This window comes from Dasypus novemcinctus, chromosome 14, assembly GCF_030445035.2.
Source record: "Dasypus novemcinctus isolate mDasNov1 chromosome 14, mDasNov1.1.hap2, whole genome shotgun sequence".
Taxonomy (NCBI): domain Eukaryota; kingdom Metazoa; phylum Chordata; class Mammalia; order Cingulata; family Dasypodidae; genus Dasypus; species Dasypus novemcinctus.
The window spans coordinates 7651337-7671190 of NC_080686.1; the positions used below are offsets into that span (position 1 = coordinate 7651337).

The window sequence follows — 19854 nt, forward strand, 5'->3', positions numbered from 1 at the left end:
TTTTTACCTGTTTTTAAAAATAATATAGAGAGCTTGGGGGAAGCGGACTTGGCCCAGTGGATAGGGTGTCTGTCTACCACATGGGAGGTCCATGGTTCAAACCCCGGGCCTCCTTGACCCATGTGCAGCTGGCCCACGTGCAGTGCTGATGTGCACAAGGAGTGCCCTGCCATGTAGGACTGCCTTCCACATAGGGGAGCCCCACACACAAGGAGTGCGCCCCATAAGGAGAGCCACCTAGCACAAAAGAAAGTGCAACCTGCCCAGGAATGGCGCCACATGCACGGAGAGCTGACACAACAAGATGACACAATAAAAAGAGACAGATTCTCATGCCGCTGACAACAACAGAAGCGGACACAGAACATGCAGCAAATGGACACAGAGAACAGACAAATGGGGGGGGAGGGAGAGAGAAATAAAATCTTTAAAAAAAAGAAAGCTTGAAATTTTAGGAAGCTCTCAGAACAAATTATATCTGAAGCATAATCAAGCAACATTTTCATTTAAAGAACAGAGATTTTTGACGGAGCATGTAGCTCAGTGTTTGAACACCTGCCTTGCATCTATAACGTCCTGAGTTCAATCCCTGGTACCTTCTAAAAAAACAGAGGGAAGCAGATGTGGCTCAAGTGATTTTGCTCCCACATACCACGTGGGGAGTCAGTGGTTTGGTTCCTGGTGCCTCCTAAAGAAGACAGCGAGCTGGCATGACCTGCAGGCACAGCTAGCTGATACAACCAGATGATGCCACAAGAGGACACAAAAGATTAACACAATGAGAGACATAACAAAGCATGGAGCAGAGGTTCCCACTGCCTCCTAAAGAGGATAAACAGGTCAGCAAGCTGGTGAGATGGGCAGGTGTGGTGAGCTGATGTGACAAAATGATGCAACAAGGGACACGAGGATAAACCATAATTCGAGGCACAAGAAAGCAGGGAACAGAGGTGGCTTAAGTGATTAGGCACCTCCTTCCCACATCAGAGGTCCCGAGTTTGGTTCCTGTTGCCTCCTAAAAAAAGAAGACAAACAGATACAGCAAGTGCAAACAACAAGGGAGTGGGGAGAGATAAAAACTTTTAAAAACCGAGAATTTTTCATATAAAAATATTTTTCCTTTTTCTTTATAAAATACATCTTTCTGGGAAAAGAAGTACAGTCTGTTATTGTAGTAGCAAGCATTTAAAGTAATCAAGTACATGTCTTTTCGGCTAGCTACACTGAAACATTTTTTAAACAAGTGATCTTTTTTTTATTTGTTTTTAAGAAATGAATATATATTGCTGGTCAACTCTGTGCCATGCATAAGGCATGGAGTTATACTGTTAAGTGAAAGAGACTTTCAGGGGAAGTAAATGCTTGTTAAGAAGAGGACATTTAGGGAAATAATTGCAAGGATTATTTGTGTACATAATCTAAATAACTCCATTGGTGGAGATGGAGACGCTCTTTTGAAAGTACTGATATTGTGGCTAATATTTTAAAAATATAACTGGGCAGTCTTAAAATACTGGTGGAGATAGGGATAGCTTTAAAACTTTGTTTTTCCTAATAAAGAAACAAGTGTAACATTCCAGAGATTAAAAAAAAAAAAAAAAAAAACAGCATGCTATGCTCCAGGAACTGAGCACAGGCAGGACAGCAGTTGAATGACCTAGACTGGAGAGAATGACAGGTTAGTAAATTTCAGGGTCTGAAGGACATGGCAGGTCCGAGCTCCTTAAGCAAAATCTGGTGGAGGGCATCAGATGTAGCTCAAATGTTTGAGTGCCTGCTTCCATGTATGAAGTCTTGGGTTCAATTCCTACTGCCTCCTAAAAACAAAACAAGCCATCAAAAGGAAAAAGCCATCTCTCTTTGGGGAGCAGATATAACTCCGTGGTTGAGTCCCTGCTTCCCATGTACAAGATCCTTGATTCAATCCCCAGTACCTCCTAAAAAAAATCTCTTGAAAAAGTGGAAACCCATTAAAGAATTTAAAATTGGGAGAGAGAGATTATATTTATGTTTGCATTCGAGCCTTCCTAGCAGAATAGAGTGAAGTAATTAAGAAGGACATTGTTGAAGTTTAAGAAATATTTGATTGTTGTCCGGACATAAAGTGTTTGTAGTTAAATTGTGGGGAGGAAATGGGACAAGAAAGATAAGGAAGCAGAATTAACAAAACTTGAATATTTATTTATTTTTAGGCTATTGAGAATAGATGATGTGCCAGGCATTGTGTGAGGTTGTGGTTGGGGTTTGGGGGAAAAATGGCATTTTTTCACCATTAATGTATTTAAAATCTAAAACAAATTACTATTAAATTATATATTGTATTCTTAAATAATTTTAAGAACACAATACAGGGTATTAAAATAAAACCGAAATTTATATTTGATTGGGGACAATGTAGACAAAGCCTATCTGGGGAAGCATTATTTAAAAATTATTGGAGTGATGATCATGAAGAATTAAACTAGAAATTGTTGCAGGGTAATTCAGGAATAGACAGAGAATAGGAAAGAACTTTCCACATAGAGGGAGCAGCCTTCAGTAATCAAGTAGCTTCATGGGTAGTTCCCATGTGAAAAAGAGAGATTTGTGCCATACCTTGCTCTTAGGTTTCTTTACTGAATAACTAAATGACAGGTGAGGCTACTCAGAGGTTTGCATTTTTATGAAAAAGCAAAAGTGATGAGTTCTCCTTGTCTTCATCCCATCTGAATAACACTGCATTTGCTTTCATAGACTTGTGAGTAGTTTTCATACTGATGATAGAAGTGCTTTGCCATCCTTTCCCTCTTTCATACAAAGAGGAACATCCCAATCTATACCTGGAGGCGGCCTCTCCTCCTCATTCTATTCCTTAAACACAGGCATCCTACTTCTTAGTCACCCACTAACGCTATGAAACACCTTGCTGCACTGTGGTAGCTTCTGTTCTAGCCCTGTGGCACCAAGTAATACCAAACAGCCCACACCTGATCCCTCCTGGCTGTTCCACTATTCTCTGAGGTAAAACACACTACCCTTCAGCTGGAAATCTCACCACATGAAAATCGTATTTGTCTAAAATAGTCACAATTGAAGGAGTGACTTAGAGGAGCTCTATGCCCATCATGCCCAGTGCACTCAAAAACATAAATCTATGTGAGAGCACTGTGCCTGTCCTGTAAACACAGCTTCAAGACAAATTTAAGGCCTGATGTGGCTGCTGCTTCAGAATTCCACCCCACCCATGCTTCACTTCTGTGCTATCTCCAAGGTGTAGGGGGCCACTGATGGTCAGAAGAAGCCCATTTTCTCTCCAAGAAAGGTGTCTGAACCTAGGCCCCTTTCTCTGCTACCCACCTCCTCATATGTGTGGTCTTTGATTCAGAGGAGTACATTACTTCTCTGGGTAACAGAAGGGACAGAACTGATAATATGACACCCAGGCCCAGAGCCTCAACAGACTTCAGCTCCTACACTTTGATTTATTGGACTTACTCCACTCAGCTAACATGGAGTTGAAGAAGGTCAACCACCACAACATGGAGCCTAGAGTGTCTACAACTGGAAGCGGGAGGAGTGCATCCAGTACCCATGTGGAATCTAAGCCCTCACTTGACATAGATGTGCAATGGACACAACCAATCCAATGTCCACAGAGAAAATGTGGAATGGGTGTGGGAATGGTAGCCATGGTGGCTGCTGGGTGTGGGGAACGGGAGGAAGAGATGAGATGTGGAGGCGTTTTCGGGACGTGGAGTTGTCCTGGATAGTGCTTCACGGACAATTACGGGACATTATAGATCCCCCCAGGGCCCACTGGATGGAACGTGAGAGAGTCTGGGCTATGATGTGGACCATTGACTATGGGGTGCAGTGATGCTCAGAGATGAACTTACCAGGTGCAATGGATGTGTCATGATGATGGGAGAGAGTGTTGCTGTGGGGAAGTGGGGGGCGGGGGCGGTGGGGTTGAATGGGACCTCATATTTTTCATAATGTAATTTAAAAAAATAAATAAATAATTTTATAAAAAATAAAAAATAAAAAAAAAAAGAGAAGGGACAGAGCTGTCACTCTGAAACCACAAAAGGGGGAACTGATTTCCTCTCAGTGGTGGTGTTTCCCAAACTTGGTTTCTGGGTTTGAGGAACTGGAATCAGACCTCCACATTTAGTAGCCCTGTATATCTCCAGTTAGACTTTGTCTTTCTGTCATGGACTGCTGGTGAATCAATAGGACCTCTTGTGTAGAACTTTGGCTCCATTCCATTTCCATTCTTTTTTCCCCCACATCTAATAAACTTTTTTATAGAGAAGTTTTAGATTGCCTAAAAATTACATTAAAAGTATGAGGGGCAGTGAACTTGGCTCAATGGATAAAACATCTGCCTATCACATGGAAGATCTATGGTTCAAACTCAGGACCTCCTTGACCCGTGTGGAGCTGGCCCACACACAGTGTTGATGTGTGCAAGGAGTGCCCTGCCATGCAGGGGTGTCCCCCACATAGGGAAGCCCCACGCGCAAGGAGTGTACCCCATAAGAAAAGCCACCCAGCACAAAAGGAAGTCCTGCTTGCCCAGAAATGGTGCCACACACACGGAGAGCTGATGCAGCAAGATGATGCAACAAAAAGACACAGATTCCCATGTGGCTGACAAGAACAGAAGTGGACACAAAAAGAACACCAGCAAATGGGCACAGAAAGCAGGCAACTGGGGGAGGAGAAAGGAGAGAAATAAATACAAAATAAATCTTTTTAGAAAAAGTATAGGGCATTCTCCTATATTTTAACCCCTTCTCATATTTCTCCCTATAAATAACACCTTACAACATTGTGGTAACATTGTTACACTTGATGAACAAATATTGCTACTAACCAAGGTCTATAGTTTACATTATGCTTTACATTTTTCAATGTACATTTTTATAGGATTTGAGAAAACGTATAGTGACCTGTATCCATCATTGCAATATGCAGAACAATTCCAATGCCTTAAAAGTACTCTGCTCCAACTATTCTTTCCCCCCCCTTCCCACAGACCTCTCTTAACCACTATCTTTATATCAGTATTACAAGATCTTCCATTACAACAATAGTAATAGGTCTACTTTAGTCCATGGTTGTATTACCCCCTTATGTTTTGTTCATTCCTTAGTATTGAAGATTTTGGGACTGATGATGCACATTCTGCTTCACATTGAGAGGGGGTTAGATATTATGGGGCAGATGGAAAGAACTGTTTTTGCTTACAGTTGTAGGTACTTTTTTTTTTGGATGAGAGTTATCCATCATCCTTTTGTTAGTTGTCCTGGGCAAGTATGATGAACTGGAGAGTAGCTGTTGGCCACAACTCTGCTCAGAGTCAGGGCTCAGTCAGCATATGAAGATACCAAAGATATAAGTCTTTGGGACATATGATGAATGGATATAGTGCTAATTGTATGTTCAAATAAAATGGGTAGAAGAATAATGTGTAAGGAAATTACAAATGAGTTTAAATGTGTTACACAGGAGACATAAATTATCATAATCCTAAGGTAAGGCGCATCAACAGGGTGCTGATTTCATGTGGCTGTGTGCCTTGCCTATAGGGTCTGGACGTCTCTAGAGTACCCCTGTTTTGGTTTCATTTACGGTGACAGATCTGCCTGAGATATGCATAAGGGTAACCTCAGAAGTGCTCTCCCTACTCACTTTGGCATTTCTTAGGCATAAAATCTCTTTCGAATTTAATGTTTCTCCCTTTTGGTCAAGGTTGTTTTCTAAATGCATCATTCATTGTTGTTTGGTGTTAATCCCTCAGTGCCAGGGAGGCTCATTCTTGGTAGTTATATCTCACAGTGGGTGGAAAGTAGTGAGCTTATTTGCTGAGTTTGCCTTAGAGAGGCCACATGAGTAACAAGGTTTTCAGGAGATAAATCTTAGACAATAATTATTATTATTAGGCTAAGTTTCAGTTTTATAAGAATAAGGTTCAGAAGTACAAGCATTAATATCTTAGGTTTCATATATTGGTCTCTTTAGCTTTTATTAGACACTGTGTAATCTAGAGATTCTTGGCACTCTATTTGAGAACATAGCAGGACTCTACAGGGTAAGAGTTTAATATTTTATTGGTTATTATGTGAGTCTCCACCAAGATAACACCCTATGACAATATGAACACATTTATATTCCATGAGCCCCTGTACCAGTGACTCCCCTGACATTGATAACAAGAGCACTCCCTCCATTGTATTCTCACCATAGTCCACATCCTGCCCAGAATTCACCTGTTCCTTCCTTCAGCTCTCCCCACAAGTCCACAGATGGCCCAAACCTGTTCTGCCTCCTCCCACTCCCACTCCATCACCTTCACCCCAACCCTCACTGCTGCACCCACATCACCCCCATTCACTGCTACCGTCCACCTTATTATTCTGCCCTAATTGAGCTTTGGCTCACCACTCTTTGCTCCTTTTTATCTCCTGGTAAACCATCTTCTAGACTCTTAATTCGGTGAGTCTGCTTAATATCCTTAGTTAATATCAGTGAGATCATGCAGTATTAGTCCTTTAGTGTCTGGCTCAATGGAAAGCCATTGAGGGTCATTTATGTTGTCACAGTGTCAATACTTCATTCCTTCTTACAGCTGATTAATGCTCCATTGTATGTATATACCACATTTTGTTTATCCATTCATCCATTGATGGGCTCTTGGGTTGCTTCCACTCTTGGCAATTGTGAATAATGCTGTGATGAACATTGGTGTGCATATATCTGTTCACATTTCTGCTTTCAATTCTTCTGGATATATTCCCACTAGTGGGATTGCCAGATCATATTGCAGCTCTAAACATAGCTTCCTATGGAATCATCAAACTTTATTCCACTGTGGCTTTACCGTTATACATTCCTACCACCAGTGGTTGAGTTTTCCTATTTTTGTAGTTTTCTGTATTTTTAATAGCAACCAGTCTAGTTAGTAAAAGATGGCATCTCTTTGTAGTTTTGATGTGTATTTCCCTAATAGCTAGTGATGTGCATCTTTTTTTAATGCTTTTTAGTCATTTATATTTCCTCTTTGGAAAAATGTCTATTCAACTTTCTTACCCATTTTTTTCAAGGGTTTGTCTGTCTTTTTGTTATTGAGTTGTAGGATTTCAGTATATGTTAGAAATTAGACCCTTATTGAATCAGTGCTTCCCAAAGATTTTCTCCCATTGAGTAAGCTGCCATTTTAATTTCTTGAAAAGTCTTGAAGAACAAAAGTTCTTAATTTTGAGAAGGTCCTGTTGTAGAGAAATTGTGTGTGCGTGGTATCCAAGGCCAGGACACGAGAACTCTGAGAAGGAAGTTGGTTTATTTCCACCAGCCGAACTTGGCGGACTCTTGTCCTAATAAAAAACGAGCCCCAAATAGCCTTATTTGGACCCTGTTATACAGAGGAAATAGGATTAGGGAGACAAATGGTGCTTGTATGCAAACAGACATTTTGTTAGTTTCTTCAGTGTTTTATCTGAGTATCAGATAGGTTATTTCCTCCAGGTAAGTTTGATGTAACACATATTCTCCACATTCCAAGCCAACTTGGATTTAGCATATCTACCACATTCTGTCTGGATGCAACCTTGAATACACATTCAGTCTTACATCCTTTCCTAACATTGAAAGACTGTAGGGCCTATATTATTTATTTGGACTTTTAGGGACTAGGTACAATTGGAAACAACTTTGAATTTATGCACAGGCTATATCAGTCCTATTTATTTTTTCTTTCATTGTTTGTGCTTTGGATATGAAGTTTATGGAACTGTTTCTTTCTACAAGAGCTTGTAGATGTTTCCTTTCATTATCTTCTAGAAACTTTATGGTCTGGGATCTTATATGTAGGTACTTGATCCACCTTGCATCAGTTTTTATGTAAGGTGTGGGATGGTGATCCTCTTTCATTCTTTTGGAATTGGATACTCAGTTCTCCCAGCACCATTTGTCAAAGAGACTACTCTCTCCCAGTTGAGTGCACTTAGTGGCCTTCTGTAATATCAGTTGGCCATATATATGTGGGTCTGTGTCTGAACTCTCAGTTTGGTTCCATTGGTCAGTATGTCTATCCTTATACCAATACCATTCAGTTCTGACCATTGTTGGTTTGTACTATGCTTTAAAGTCATCCAATTTTAGGTTTTTCTGTTTTGGGGATGTTTTTGGCTATTTGTAGTATCTTATCCTTCCAAATAAATTTGCTAATTGGCTTTTCCAGTTCTGTAAAATGTATTGTTGGAACTTTTATTGGAATTGCATTCAATCTGTAAATAATTTGGTTAGGATAGATATGTTAATAATAGTCTTTCATTTCATAAACATGGAAAAGTCTTCCATTTATTTAGGTCTTCTTTCATTTCCCTTATCAATGCTGTATAGTTTTCTGTGTACAAGTCCTTTACATCTTTAGTTAAGTTTATCTTCAGTATTTTATTGTTATAAATTTTTTCCTTGATTTCTTCTTCAGATTGCTCATTATTAGTGTACAAAAATGCTACTGGTTTTTACATGCTGATCTTATATCCTGCCACTTAACTTGTTTATCAGCTCTAGAAGCTTTGTTGTAGATTTTTAGGGACTTTCTAAGTATAGGATCATGTCAACTGCATATAGTGTAAGTTTTACCTCTTCCTTTCCAATTTTGATGCCTTCTATTTCCTTTTCTTGCCTAAGTGCTCAAGCAAGTACTTCTTTTTTATATATGTATTTTTAACTTTCTTTTTTTAATTTAATTTTTTATTTTTATTTGTCTTTTCTTCTTTCTTATTCCCCCCCCCCCCCAAGTATCTGCTATCTGTGTCCATTCACTGTGTGTTCTTCGTGGTGTATTCTTCTGTGTCTGCTTGTATTCTCATTAGGTGGCTCCAGGAACCCATTCTGGGACCTTCTGAAGTGGGAGAGAGGCCATAATTCTCTTGCTCCACCTCAGCTTCCTACTTCACTATATCTCATATTATCTCTTCTCTGTGTCTTTTTCTGTTGTGTCATCTTGCTGCATCAGCTCTCTGTGTGGGTGGCACTCCTTGGCAATCTGCTCTCCTGCATGGGGCTGCACTCCTTGCATGGGGGCCACTGCTTGCACAGGGGACACCTCTGTGTGGGGCACACTCCTTGCATATGGCAGCTCTCCACATGAGCCAGCTTGCCACATGGGCCAGGAGGTCCTGAATATCAAAACCTGGACCTCCTATGTGGTAGGCAGAAACTCTATCCATTGAGCCACATCTGCTTCCCAAGCAAGTACTTCTAATACATTGTTAAATAAGAATGGTAACAGTGGGCATCTTTGTCTTATTCCAGATCTTAGAGGGAAAGCCATTAGCATTTCATCATTGAGCATGATATTAGCCGTGTTGAGGAAATTTCCTTCTATTCCTATCTTTCAAAGTGGTTTTTACCAAGAAGGGATGCCACATTTTGTCAAATGCCTTTTCTGCATCAATAAAAATGATCATGTGATATTTTTCCTTTTTTCTATTATGGTGTTTACAAAAATTTTTTATGTTGAACCATCCTTGCATAAGTGGGATAAAACCAACTTGATCATGGTGTATAATTTGTTTAATGTTTTGTTGGATTCGTTTAGCAAGTACTTATTGAGGATTTTTACATCTAAGTTCATTAGAGAGATTGGTCTATACTTTTCTTTTTATGTAGCATCTTTTTTGTGGTTTTGATACTGGAGGGATACTGGCATCATAGAATGAGTTAGGTAATGTTCTGTCTTGTTCAGTTTTTTGGAAGAATTTGAGCAGGGATTGATGTTCTTTCTGGAATGATTGGTAGAATTCACCTGTGAAGACATCTTGTCTTGGACTTTTCTTCTTTGATGACTAAATCAGATCTGTTGACTTCTATATCTTATTTAGTCAATGTAGGTTGTTTGTGTATTTCTAAAAATTTGTCCATTTCATCTAAATTGTCCATCTTGTTGGCATATAATTTTTCAAAGTATCTCTTATGTTATTTTTTATTTCTGTGGAGTCATTTGTTTTATCCCCTCTCTCATTTCCAATTTTATTTATTTGCATCTTTTATCTTTTTTTCCAGTCTACCTAAGAGTTTATAAATTTTATTAATCTCTTCAAAAAAACAGTTTTTAGTTTTGTTAATTATTTCTATTTTTTTAATTCTCAATTTCATTTAATTCTGCATTCATCTTTATTTACTTCCTTTTGCTTGCCTTGGGATTAGTTTGTTGTTCTTTTCTTTGTTTCTCTATGTGTGCAGTTAGGACTTTGATTTTAGCCCTTTCTCCTTTTTCTAATGTAGGAATTTTCCCTCTCAGCACTACTTTAGCTGCAGCCCATAAATTTTGATAAGTTGCATTCTCATTTTCCTTCACTTTGAGGTAGTTCCTTTTCCTGGTAATTTTATCCTTGACCCACTGAGTGTTTAAGAGTGTTTTGTTTAACTTGTATATATTTGTGCCTATTCTGATTCTTTGCCACTTATTAATTTGAAGCTTCATTCCATTGTGATCAGAGAAATTGATTTGTATATTTTGAATCTTCCTAAAGTAATTGAGACTTGTTCTATGACTTTCTTAGTCAGCTAAAAGGGATATCATGCCCAGAGGAAAAGAGTAGTTTGCAAACATAATCAATATATATATTTGAAATTCATAAATAATATCAAACTGCCACACTCTACCCTCTAAATTCCCCAGGTACAGGGGCAATGTCTAGTAAAGAAGGATGATCCATTGATGGCCCCTTGTTATTGATGATTATGCTTATGAGCCTGTGCTCTTGAAATTTCAAGTTAGCCTAGTGCTGTAGGGTGCCTAAGAGTTACATCCTGAGAGCCTCCTGGTTGCTCAAATGTGACCTCTTTCTAAGCCAAGCAGCATATAACTGCATTATCTTCCCCCCCAGCAAAGGAATTGGCTCCAGGGATGAGCTTCCCTGGCACCAAGGGATTACTACCAAGCACCAACTAGCAATGCAACTGGAAAAAGATGTTGAATAAAAGAGGGAAAGAGTAAAAACAAATGAGTTTATATGGCTAAGAGACTTGAAAGTGAGCTGGGAGGTCACCCCAGGGGTAACACTTATGCACATCTCAGCAGGATCTCATATACTTCAAAGTGGATGTTGCCCCCAAATACTGGGTCTCCTGAGGGCTGTGAAGATATTTGGGACCTATGGTCATAGCAGATAGCTCTGCAGTTTTGTGCCTCACCAGTATGTCCTACTTTGGAATTTGTGCTCCTGAGTGTGACAAAGTTGGACTCAGTTGTTGCTTCTCTACACATGCCTCTTCTGTCCTTTCTCTTTGAATCTATAGTTGGTGCTGGAGTTGATAGATGTACATCCAAAAGACTAGAATCTTTGGGCTGTCCAAGTGCCAGTTGGGCCCTCAACCTCAGCAGAATGGCAATACCTACTCTCCAGTTCATTGGACTCACCTAAGACAACTAACAATGTGGTGAGACAACATCATATCAAGGAACTGAGAGAGTCTACATCTGCAAGCAAGAGAGCCTCATTCATCAGCCATATGGAGTCAAAGACCCTCTCAATTAGTTGTGGAATGAGCATCACCATCCCAGAATCCTCAGGATTGGGGAATAAAATATGGCTAGAGAGGACTTACTGGTGTTCTTCTATAGACATTGTGATTTTGCAATGGAAAAAAATATATCACTGATGTGGAGACAGTGACTGCTGAAGGTGCTAAAGACAGGGAGAGGGAAAAAGAGGTGTATTATGGGGGCATTTCAGGACAATGCAACAGCAACTACAGGCCATTATATATACTGCCATAACCTACAGAACTGGGTGGCAGAGAGAGTAAACTACAGTCCATGCTTACTGGCAATACTCCAAATGTGTTCATCAATTTCAATGAGTATACCACAACAAGGAAAGAAGTTGTTAATGTGGGCAAGGGTAGGAGGTATGGGGAGTGGGGCATATGGGAATCCCTTTTTTTTGTGTGTAACAATTTGTGTAATCTAAGTAATTTATAAATAAATTTAAAAAGTATTTAAAAATATGTCAGTTGACTGTACATGTTAGGATCATATCAGAACTCTCAATTATGTTCAATTGGTCAGTATTTTTATCTCTGTGCCATACCATGCAGTTTTGACCACTGTAGCTTCGTAGTATGTTTTAAAGTCAGGCAGTGTGATTCCTCTGATTTCATTTTTCTTTTTCAATGTGTCTTTGGCTCTTTGGGTCCTCTTTCCCTTCCAAATAAATTTCATAGTTTTTTCCAGTTCAGTAAAAAATGCTGTGTTGGTTTTTATTTGTATTGCATTAAATCTGTAGATTAGTTTGGGTAGGATAGACATCTTAATGATATTTAGTCTTGCTGTCCATGAACAAGGAATATTCTTCCATTTATTTTTTTATTTCCTTTAACAGTTTTGGGTAGGTTTCTGCATACAAGTCATTTACATCTTTAGCTAAATGTATTCTCTGTTATTGATTCTTCTAGTTGCTATTGTAAGTGGATGTTTTTCTTGATTTCCTCCTCAGATTGTTCGTTATTGGTGCACAGAAATGCTACTCATTTTTGCACATTAATCTTAAAACCTGCCTCTTAACTGAACTCGTTTATAAGCTCCAGAAACTTTGATGTAGATTTCTCAGGGCTTTCAAAGTATAGGACCATATCATCTGCAAATAGTGAAATTCTTACCTCTTCCTTTCCAATTTGGATACCTGTAGCAGTTTGATATTACTGATGAATTCCTAAAAGAAATATTGGATTATGTTTGTAAATTGGTCTTTTCCTCTGGGCATGTGAGATTATATTGGATTCAAATATTTACTTGATTACTTGATTAAACCTCTTTTGTCAATAGGGTGTTGAGTATCCACACCTTGGTAGGTGGGAACTCACAGATAAAAGGCATGGCAAAGGACAGAGTTGAGGGTTTTTTGATGTTGGAGTTTGATGCTGAAGCCTTAACTTGGGGCCCCTGAAAGTAAGCTAACATAGGAAAGAGAAGCCAGCCTCAGGAAGAAGCAAGCCCAGGGAACAAAAGAACCTTGAGCCTAGAGAGAATCAAGACCCTGGAAGGGAGGAACCCAGGAAACCTGAACCCTCACAGCCATCAGTAGCCATCTTCCTCCAACATGTGGAAATAGACTTTGGTGAGGGAAATAACTTATGTTTTATGACCTGGTATGTGTAAGCTCCTACCCCAAATAAATACCCTTTATAGAAACCAACCCAGTTCTGGTATTTTGCATCAGCACTCTTTTGGCTGACATACAGAATTTGGTACTGAGGAATGGGGAAGTGCTTTTGCAATTACCAAAATGCTGGAAAGGTTTTATAAATGCTAAGGGATATTTTTTGGAGGAATTGTGAGATGCTTAATAGAAAAGGGCATGATTGCTTTACAGAGACTGTTGGTAGGGATATGGACACTAAAGAAACTTTTTATGATGCCTTAGAAGTACATGATGAAACTATTATTGGAAACTAGAGGAAAGGTGATCCATGTTTTAACATTGCAGAGAACTTAGCAAGATTAACTCCTGGTGTTTTATGGAAGGAAGAACTTGAAAACGGGGCATTTAGACAAAGAAATTTCCAAAGTAAACCTGGAGAATGAAGCTTGGCTTCTTGCAGCTTATAGCAAAATGCTAGATGCTAGATGAAAGAGATATACTGAGGACTGAACCATCAGGCACAAAGAAAACAGAAACTAATTCTGGAATTTCCAAGCCTCTGGAAATCAAGCTCCCAGATTAAAGTGCCCCATTGGAGGACTTAACTAAGTCTGGAACTTGTAAATCAGGAGGGAAGATGCAGTTATGTCAGAAAGACTTGTGGAAAATCTTACTATCTGATGTCTTGGACCCCTGCTTCCTGCATGCTAAACCAACAAAGTTTTTGAGAGAACTGTATGAACAAAACCACTGTCAGTCTGGAATAAAAGGGACAAGGAAAGGAGAGATTGAAGGAGAAACAGCTTTAAGAGGAAAACCATGTAAGCAGAGATTTGGAATTAAGACATCTCCTTGGGCCAAGAGAGGAACCCCACTCATGTGTACAGAGAGACAGAGAGGATGTTTGCCCCAGCAGTTGAAGAGGGTGGATGTTCCTGTCCAATGTTCCAGGACGGTTTTGCTGCCCTGGGGTACAGAGAGGGTGGAGCACATTCTCCAAGGATTAGGGCAGTTAAGGTCAACACCCCACAGGTCTGAAAGAGGTGGATCTGTCCCCCAAAACTTAGGGAAGACCAGGTCATCAACTCATTGCTCTGATACCAAAGGTTATACCAAAGGTTAGGGAAGGTCAGGTGGTCAACTCATTGCTCTGATAAGGTTGAGCCTGTATGCCAAAGGTTAAGAAGAATGTTGTGTTCACATCACTATACTACGGGGGTTAAGACTTTAACCCAAGGATGGGTAAGGTGTGGCAACCACCCCAATACTCTTGGAAGGTGAGGTCTGGAGCTTAGTTGACACCCAGATGCTTGATGAGGGTGGGACCAAGAAAATGGCCATTGGGCAAGCCTGTGGGAAAGGGTGGGCTCACATAAGACTCCAAGAAGAAGAAACCATCTTCTTAAGAATGACTCCCAGACTTTGAAATTGAACAGAGGATTCCCTGCTGGTCTACTGAACTGTAGAGAAATTGTGATTCATGTTTCCCTTCCAATTTCTCCTTATTGTAATGAAAATGTTTATCCTTTTTCTGTCCATTTGTGTATTGGAAGTAGATGAATTGTTTTGTAAGCTTCAGAGGGCTATAGCAGACAGGACTTTGCCCCAGCACAAATTGATTGTGATATGATTTAGTCTTGCATTGTGCCTGGTTTAAGGTTTTTTTGAGTAGTGTAATGTCTTTTTGGAATTCATAGGGTCCCTTTTTTATCTTTTTCTTGACTAAGTGCTCCAGCAAGTACTTCTAACACAAAGCTAAGCAAGAGCCATGACAATGGGCATCCTTGTCTTGTTTCAGATCTTAGATGGAAAGCTTTTAGGATTTCACCATTGAATATGGTGTTAGCTGTTGGTTTTTCATATATACCTTTACTATGTTGAGGAAGTTTTTATTCCTATTCTTTGAAGTACTTTTATCAGGAAAGTGTGCTTTTATTTTGTCAGATGATGTTTCTGCATCTGTGGAGATGAACTTGTGATTTTGTTTTCTGTCAGTCTGTTTATGTTTTGTTTTACATTGATTGATTTTCTCATGTTGAAACATCCTTGCATACCAGGGATGAAACCCACTTGGTCATGGAGTATTATTCACTTGATGTGTTGTTGAATACACTTAGCAAGTATTTTGTTGAGAATTTTAGCATCCAGGTTCATTAGAGAGATTGGTCTATAGTTTTCCTTTCTTGTGGCATCTTTGCTTGGTTTTGGTATTAGGGTGATGTTGGTAACATAGAATGAGTTAGACAATGTTCCCTCCACTTCTATTTTTTGGAAGAGTTTAAGCAGGAGTACTGTTAGTTCTTTCTGGAATGTTTGGTGGAATTCACCTGTGAAATATCTGGTCCTGGGCTCTTTTTAGTTGGGACGTTTTTGATGACTAATTCAATCTTATTACTTGTGATTGGTCTGTTGAGTTAATCAGTTTCCTCTTTCATCAATGTACACTGTTTGTGTGTTTCTAGGAATTTGTCCATTTCCTCTAAATTATCCATCTTGTTGGCATACAATTTTCTGAAGTATCCTCTTTATTTCATATTTTATATTATACTGGTAATATTACATTCTTCATTTCTTATTTTATGTATTTGCTTTGTCTCTGTTTTTTCTTTGTTAGTCTACCTAAGGTCTTTTCGATTTTATTAATCTTCTTGAACAACCATCTTTTGGTTTTGTTTCTTTTTTTCTAGTGCTTTCTTATTTTCAATTTCCTTTAGTTCTGCTCTAATCTTTGCTTTTTCCTTCTTTCTACTTCCTTTGGGGTCAGTTTGCTGTTCTTTTACTAATTCCTGCAGGTGTGCAGTTAGATCTTTGATTTTTACTTTTTCTCCTTTTTTAATATAAGCACTTATGGCTTTGGCTATGAATTTATGGGTATGAATTTCCCTCTCAATACAGTTTTTGCTGCATCCCATAGTTTCCATGTGTTGTTTTCATTTTCATTCTTTTCAAGGTAGTTACTCATTTCTTTTGCAATTTTCTCCTTAACCCACTGTTTGTCTAAAAGTGTGTTAACTTCCAGATCTTTGTGCCTAATCTGGTTCTCTGGCCCTTATGATTTCCAATTTGATTCCCTTGTGGTCAGAGAAGTTACTTTGTGTAACTTTAATCTTTCTGAATTCATTGAGATTTGTTTTGTGGCCTAGCATGTGGACTATCCTGGAGAATGATCCATGTGCCCTCAAGATGAATATATATTCCATTGTATTTGGGTGTAATGTTCTGTATATGTCTATTAGGTCCAGATACTCTAATGTATTATTCAAAGTCATTGTTTCTTTATTGATTCTCTGTTTAGAGGTTCTGTCTAATGGTGATAATGGTGTATTAAAGTCCCCACTATATTTGGAGAGGCATCTATTTCTCCACTTAGTTTTTCCAATGTTTGCCTCTTGTATTTTGAGGCATCCTGGTTAGATGCATAAATGTTTATGATTGTTCTTTCTTCATGACAAATCACCCCTTTTATTAATATATAATGCCCTTCATTGTCCTTCACAATGGTTTTGCATTTAAAGTCTGTTTTGTCAAATATAAAAATAGCTAGCTACTCCCACCCTTTTTTCATTATTGTTTGCTTATAAACTTGTTTTCCATCCATTAACTTTCAACCATCTTTTGTCCCTGGGTCTAAGTTGGGTTTTCATGGACAGTATATAGATAGCTTATAAACCTATTTCCTTTTCCATTCTGCCAATCTGTGTCTCTTGAATGGTGAGTTTAATCCATTAACATTCAATGTTATTACTCTCAAGAAATTACTGACATAAGCCATATTTTCTTTAGGTTTATGTATGCCACATGTTTTTATTTCTCTTTTTAGTTGTTCTTGTACTCTCCTTCAACTCTCTCTCTCCTGTTTTTTCCTTTTGACCTGTAGAACTCCCTTTAGTATTTCTTGAAATGCAGGTTTCTTATTGACATACTCTCTTAATTTCTGTTTATCTGTGAATATTTTGAACTCTCATTTTTGAATGCCACCTTTGCTGAATAGAGGATTCTTGGCAGGAAGGTTTTTTCTTTCAGCACCTTAACTAAGTCATACCACTGCCTTCTTGCCTCCATGATTTCAGATGAGAAGTCAACACTTCATCTTATTGAGCTTCTCTTGTATATGATGAATCTCTTTTCTCTTCCTGCTTTCAGTAGTCTCTTTGTCTTGCATTGGACAATTTCACAAGCAAATGTCTTGGAGTAGGCCTGTTAGGATTTATACTGTTTGTTGTGCACTGCACTCCCTGGACATGTATGTCCATCTCCCTCAATAGCATTTCAAAATTTTCAACCATCATTTCCTTCAACACACCTTCTGTCCCCATTCCCTTCTCTTCCCCTTTGGAATGAATATAATGCATAGGTTTGTGTATTTTGTGCTGTTATTCAAATTCCTAAGTCCCTGCTGGATTTTTTCTCTCTTTTATCTATCTTTTCTACTATCTGTTTGATTTCAAATGTACTCTCTTCCACATCACTAATTCTTTCCTCTGTCTGTTCAAATCTGCTATGTTTCCAGTGTATTTTTGTTTTCTTAGATTGTGCCATTTATCACCATATCTGTTATCTTTTTATGTATGTTTATTATTTCTTCAATATAATCACCCAATGTCTGCTTAATATCTTAATCTCTTCCTCCACTTCATTATGTTTATTCATTTTTTTTTTTTTTTGGACATCTCTGATTGGTTGTTCCATGTTCTTCATCTCCTTTTTTTCAGTTTGCACATAGGACTAGGCAATGTCTTCCAGATAGTATGGCTTGTAATTTTTTGTTCATGTCTAGACATCTGTTTATCTTGATGGGTTTATTTAGCTGATTAGCTTCTCCCTCTTTTCTAGGGTTTTACTTTGTTGCTTTTGTGTGCGTGTGGTTATATCTCATTTTGACACTTTGTTCCTCTTATTCTATTTCCTTACTATGATCTTTGTTCTGATTAGTTGTTTTGCCTTCTTTGTCTGTCTACCCCTCACTCTCCAGCATGCTGTGAAGCAGTGTCCTGATCTGTACCCCAAAGCAGGTCCCCAAGGCAGCCTTTGGCTCTTTCTCAGTTGTTTTAGTGAGAGCTAAGCCTTATCTGCCTAATCCAATGGTTGTGTTCCTTCAGTCCCTCCTCCATCCATTTCTGCCTTTTCTATCCACTGCTTTGATAACCCAAGCCACATTGCTCTGTGGGTTGGTGGACCCTTTCCCCTCCTTTTTCTATCCATGGTAATTATTTCTGTTCTCTTTATGGCCCTTCTGGCACAACTTCACATTGCTAGGCTTCTATCCTTTTGGGCACCTCAGTCAAAAAGTTTTGTGTTGTGCTGCTTATTCCATCCCAAAGCAGGACTTTCTGGTGGATGCTTTCTACCACTTCTCTAACTACTGTCCCCAAGGACAATAGAAGGAATATGGGAGTCTTCCACTGAGCAGTTCCTCCTTACATCAATGCATCAATCCCATACAAGGCAGGACCATCTCATCTACTTCCTGTCCAGGAGCAGGATGATGTAGCTAAGTGTCTTTCCTTTACCTGAGAGGTAGTTATGACCTCATGGACTATCTTCCAGAGGACTTTACTTTTGGGGACATCCCCAAGGGGAAATATTGCTCTCATGCTCCCAGCCTCCCAATCTAGTAGTAGCATGGATTTGTCTACATCCCTGTCCTGTTGGTTGTCCTGCTACATGCAGGCAAACATATATTGCAACAGGGGGTCAGTAGTTAGCTTTCCCAGGAGACATCTGTGTCTGTAATGCCCCCTCATTGAATAGATTCACTGAGCCCGGAGAAATTTCCTAACTTGCCCATATTTGTCTTTCAACTAATATTTTTCACTTTTAGGAAAATATCTTATTTTGACAGTTCCACTTTAATAAATACCTGGGGGGTTCTTTGTTGAGTAAATCTGAACTCCAGACCTGAAAACAGCCCTGACTTTGTGGTGCTCCCTACACTGAATCCCAAACTCCATTTACAAGTCATTTAAAATGCTTGAGACACCATGGGTGGCAGCAGAGGCATGGGAGTATAGAGGTGGCCAGCAACCAGGGCCCTTATGCCTCCACCATGGCATAGAGTGGTTTTTTGGCATATAGATTATTAAGGCAAGACACCTATTACCACCTATAAGGAAGGACTCTCACCACATGGATTTAGGAAAGACATATAGGTGCTTGGGTCACCAAGAAAGGACACAATTTACAGAGGCACTGGATGGAACATTTACTCACGTAAAGAAGAGAAAAAACAAGGCCAGCTTCATTAGTGAGATTTGGTTCCTTATGGGCTGTGGGTCCCTTGACACAGCTGATGCAGAGAGATGGTCTACACACTCCCCTCTACTGTACTGTAGGTGAGGGACCTGGCTCCCTTCCCATCAAGAACAGATATAACCACCAGCATGGACTGGGTGCTATAAAATAATGCAAATACTTAGCCAAGCAGTCTCCAGTGAATCTTTACACAATACTCTGGGCACAAAGGGAAGGAATGTTCTATCTAGGGAATATCACCTCCAGGTATTCCTTAGAATTAAGCTAATATTTTCATCCCATTGCAATAACCAGGCTAACATATCTACTTTTAAGCACAGGGTAACCCTCAAGCTCATTGTCAGCTGATAAATAGTGGTCATGATAAGCCAATGCCTTCTGCTTTCATAAACACTACAACCCCCCAGTAAGAACCTGGAGGAGAAAGAGTGTGTGGGGTCACCAGACTGTCCAAGCATCTCCT

General features: G+C 39.2%; 1 protein-coding gene across 1 annotated transcript in view; it reads left to right on the plus strand.

The window, feature by feature from the left end:
- LOC101443526 (zinc finger protein 596-like) overlaps positions 1–12244 on the plus strand; it is a 143177-nt gene extending 130933 nt beyond the window's left edge. The window contains exon 8 of the transcript XR_009180375.1: positions 11296–12244. The gene's annotated coding sequence lies outside the window, so the exon portion shown is untranslated. The remainder of the gene's footprint in view (positions 1–11295) is intronic.
- Positions 12245–19854: the final 7610 nt, after the last annotated feature.